The sequence below is a fragment of the Cyprinodon variegatus genome, unplaced genomic scaffold (assembly GCF_000732505.1).
Source record: "Cyprinodon variegatus isolate N-32 unplaced genomic scaffold, C_variegatus-1.0 Scaffold302, whole genome shotgun sequence".
In the NCBI taxonomy this organism is placed as follows: Eukaryota; Metazoa; Chordata; class Actinopteri; order Cyprinodontiformes; family Cyprinodontidae; genus Cyprinodon; species Cyprinodon variegatus.
Window position 1 is genome coordinate 65,396 of NW_015150755.1, and position 5,056 is coordinate 70,451.

Genomic DNA, 5,056 nt, shown 5'->3' on the forward strand with positions numbered 1-5,056 from the left:
ATATATATATATATATTCTTATGTCACAAATTGGGAGGCACATTTTAAAGTTGAAAGAAAATTACTTTCTTTCTTTCTTTTACAGGTAAAAAAAAATATTCAGCCCCTTTACTCTGACAGCTCTTAATAAAATTCACTGCCACTTCCAATCTTCAAAAGTTGCCCGATGTATTAAAGTTGACATGTGGGTAATTTTTTTCTGTCCTTGTTTTGTTCAATAATAGTGAAACAGCATTATGGTCACACAGCAGGCAGCTCGCGGGGAAAGTTGTGAAGAAGTTCAAAGCATGATTAGGTTTCATACTACTTTAATAGAGGAGGTAAAATGGAAACTTGATGTAAACTAGCATTTTAGGAGACACACTTACCTAGTACCATTTAGACTTGTTGATTGAAAAAATATTTTTAATTGAACAGTTATCTGCCAGAGCAGCATTTGGATAATATAAACAAAACTGCACATAAGAGTATCTAAAAACTTTTAATAACTGCTTACAAACTGACCCAATCATGGCTTGGATGGCACTTAGTGAGATGATAAAAACTTGGATCATTGTTTCTTAATCAAATCCTATTTTATGTGTCTGCTTTGTTCCTCGATCTGTTATGTATGAGTATGAACAAAATCGGTGCATCACCACTAATTAGAGAAGAACAGTATGAACACAATATGAGAAAAATTTAGTTTTCAGCTAGACACTCGCTGTTAAAAAGGGTAAAGACATGAAACAAGCCATGAAGCTGAATCATCATGCATGTATCTGGTTACAGATTCTTCTGTTTCTATAAAATACTTCTAGTGAAAGCTAACTAAGGGATATTTCCCTTTCTTTATATAACAAACATACTATAGTCATATTAAACCCAATAATGTAAGATTTTAAGCACATGGCTTTGGGGGACACCTAGGGCATCATACATGCAAGAATGAAAACTGATTAAGAAGTTTAAAACAGTAAGTATCAACTGAAGGAGGTTGTTAAGGTGAGGGCTGCAAATCTCCAAGGATTATTATTGAAAAACTGCTGTAACTTTTTCATTATAAGATTATTCTTTAACAAAGATATATAATTTTAAGGCTATGTTGCTGTATTGCTGGAATATATCAATAAATATAGAAAATACAAGCTTTTTATGTCTACTTACATTATTAAAGGTATAATAATAACCTTAGTCTCTGTATTATTTGAGGAAAATTGTACTGTAAACTCTTACTACTTCCTGTTACTTTCTGAAAGACCTTTAGCATGAATATGTGTGAATAAGGTCTGAGGAAATAAATTGTATGCCCTTTTAAACCGCTGTCACTTCATACATCAAGTGTCATTGGTAGCATTTACCGTATTTAAAGTGCTTGTTTTGTCTTTGGTGTTATTACTCAATTCAGACAGAACATGAAAGAGAATTTAAAAAAACAAAATCATTGACTGAAGATGTCATGTCTGGACATTGTTATGTTCCACAATTTTCTTTGAGCTTTCAGTAAGTTCATTTACATTGAATCATGACAGTGAAGGATTTTTAATTAGATCTTGGTCTTGGATTAATTGTGACATTTTAAATCCAAAGTCAGTCTTCAACATTCACTCCACAATTTAAAACCTTTCCCTAGATTAAGGGACCTGACTTAAAAATATTGGTCAATTTCACCAAGCCTCTGCTTAGTTTATCAGAGACATGCTGTGTTGAGTGTTGTGTTAGAACTGGGACACATTTGGAACATGCAGGACACCAAGCCCATTGGGACTGGAGATGGACACTCCTGATTTGAACCATTTATTTGTAGCTTTGGTTGTATGTTTAGTATCAGAGAGATTTTCTGACAGGACTATCCTGTATTTAAATCAGCCCATTACCCATCTGTTCTTGCTCTAGTTGATTCCTGGTCCTAACTGAAGGAAAACAACGCCACTGCGTAAAAGCAGCATTTCCACTGTCATATTTTAAAGTGGGGATGCTACGATTGGCTACTTTTTGAATATAGGCCACAGTGCACAACATAGGTCTCAATATGCAACACATCTTCTTCCAGTCTACGTTGTTTCGAGTTTTGGAAAAAATAAAAAATGAATAAATGTGTAGCTCTCTTTTAAGATGTGATTTTTTTTTCTGACATTATTCCTAAAAGATGAAATGTATAAGATGCAGGACTCAAGGTAATCCTACTTACAAACAGACCAAATCATGCATTGAACTGTGCTTAATGAGCTGGTCAAAATGTGGATTATTGTTTTCTAATCAAATCCTGGTTTTTGTTTCTCCTTGACCTGTCTGCTGTATTCCTTGGTGTTAAAAGTTGTGTATCTACCTCACACCGGACCCATTTCGAGGTGCTTTGGTACATAAAATCCAAATAAAACCCATCAATGTTTAGCTGTCTTGCTAATTCTGGCATATTTACATTGATGCTTTAAGATGACATGTTGATAAATGTGCAGTTTCCTATTTCAAATAAATAAATAAATAAATAAGAATAAATAAATGTTTATATTCATAACATAAGAAAATGGGAAAAAAAATGTCTGTCTGTCTATCTTTCTATCTGTATACTTTACTTTTTTTAATCATCAGCCTTTATTATTTAATGAAAACCCTCCACACAAAAGTGAGAAAACCTCATCAACTTCAGTTTATCGAGTCTGACTCCTTTTCTTGTCTTTTTCTTTGTGCTGTTGCTGTTATCACAATCACTCACCAATGTCAAGCTTTAAGTGTGAAAGCACTGATGTTCTTTTCCATCTATCTGCTTGAGGCGCTCAAGAGCTTTTCCACCATATCTTGCCTGGTCCCTCCTTTTTTCTATGCCTGAAAACGCCTGTGGGCTTAAATTGTTCAAAAAGCTTTCCCCTTCGAACTCCTGGCCTTATCACTTATTTATTGAATTTTCTGTCCCATATATTTTGTCTCAAATATAAAGTCAAAGAAAAGTGCAGCCTTTCATTATTTCTAAAGAAACCTGAAACAAATATTTAAAATAATAGAGAAAAACATTCGCTGTAATGAATAACTCCTTCATAGCTGCACACAGTACATTGAATAAAAGGAAAACATTAATTAATACCTATAAGATATACTGAAGCATTAAGTTGCTGATAGGCAGTTGGTACTGATTTTAGATGTAAAGTATTCAATATTTCTTCCTCCCTTCTTTAATTCACAGCAGTTTAAATTATTCAGAAAGACTTATACATTGAAGTTTTCATTACAAACAACTACCATACAAACATACATTAACAATATAAACTATTTTCACATATGATAACAAAATTCTATGTATTCTGGGGATTTGATGTTAATGAGCAACACAAAGTAGCTCATATGGTACATAAAGTAGAATGAAAATTATCCGTTCAGTTGTTCCGTGGGAAAAAAAATAAAAAATTCCTGCGTGGCATCAAATGGGAGCTTGCATGCTAATTCCGAAATGTTTTATTTAACCCCTTTTGCTTCAGTTACATTTTTGAGGTTTTGTTTGTTGTAAGAAGTGCTGGAAATTATTGGTCTTAGACCAGAGCAGGATCTCATGTCTTGGCTCATGAAAACCAGCTTTTCCAAATAATTCATAAAAGCTTTTTCTTGCTGAAATAAATGTACTGCTAAAAATAGAGTAAAAGTGGGTTTTAAAATGCTTTACTAATGTAGAAAATACATGTTATATAAAATACTGATTCTGTTTATTGCTTATTGTTATGTTACATATAACTTTACACAGAACCTGTAGAAAAATGTCGAATGTGTTTGGTAAGCAGTTCTGCAAGTGTGAAGATCTATTCCACTGCTTTACAGCCAAGACAAAAATAAGCACTATTCCCTCTTAAGCCAAACTTAAATTATCAGAACCTTCCCTTGAACATGCTTCATCCTGTTTCTTAACAATCATGACCACATTATAAGTCTTATGTTCCACCTGTATGATTCCTGTCTCCTGTCGGTCTCTCTGCCATGTCCATAGCCTTTAGCATCTCAGACCATATCACATCCAGACTTTCCATCCTGTCACTTGGTAGCTTTTTTAACTACCTTAGCAACTCTGTCAGGATAAAGTAACCACCACTACCAAAATCTTCAGAGTTTGCCACATCCAGAAAGGACATAACACAGTCTACAGTTTTCATGATCTTGATGCTGGTGACTGGGTTAATTACTAACTCCATTCACCTGTCTAACTCTGGCCAGTTTCCCATTACTGCATCTAATCCACCTGCTCCTGCCTCTAATTTCAGTCATTTCTATCCAGTCATCAGTGCCCAATTATTCTTGTTCTCTCTAGCCAGTGGTGAGAGTGTTTTAGAGTAACTTAGTGTTTCTGATTTCCTGATCCTGACCCATTTGCCTCTCACTTAGTCTGCCTGTTCTGAGCCGTCTGCCTGACCTGGCTTCGGTCACCTGTATGTTCTCCGGGGCTGCAGCATCTGGGGCACTCTGGGCGGCACCCACATATCTTGCTGGCAGCCCATCAGCTGGATCCTACTTTGTTCTCTGTCTATGGACTGAAATTCTAGACCTGGTTGGTGACTCGCATTCATAATATTCCTCAGTTAGTTTTGCGTGGTCACTAACCTGTGTTTTCCTCTCTCCAGAGTTTCTCTCTTAGACCCAATAGCCGCTGCTACTGCAGATCTGCAGCCTGTCATTTTAATTAACGCTTTTTGAATTATCCCACTGTCTGTCTTGTCTGAACATTGGGTCCTTTGTTATTAGGGGTGTAAATAATAATCGTTTTGTATCGATGCATCGATCCAACAGCCGACGATCCGATGCATCGACCCGTCCGCAAGAGAATCGATTCATGTTTTTTTTTTGTTCCAGGTGGAAAAAGGGTCCCAGCTTTCTCGTGCACCTCGCTCTTCTAGCGGGTCAAACTTCACGAGTTGTTTTCTGCAATTTCGGTCATAAAAACAAAACAGGCCAGCCTCCTGTCTGTGGCACTGTTTGCGGTTAGCTACGATTTGGGAGAGGAGCAGCGGAGCGTCTCTCAAGGGGGCGGGGATGTCTGGAGTCGAGGTATTGCATTGCACTCATTGCACTGATTATGTGCAATATTTTTTGATGCAAC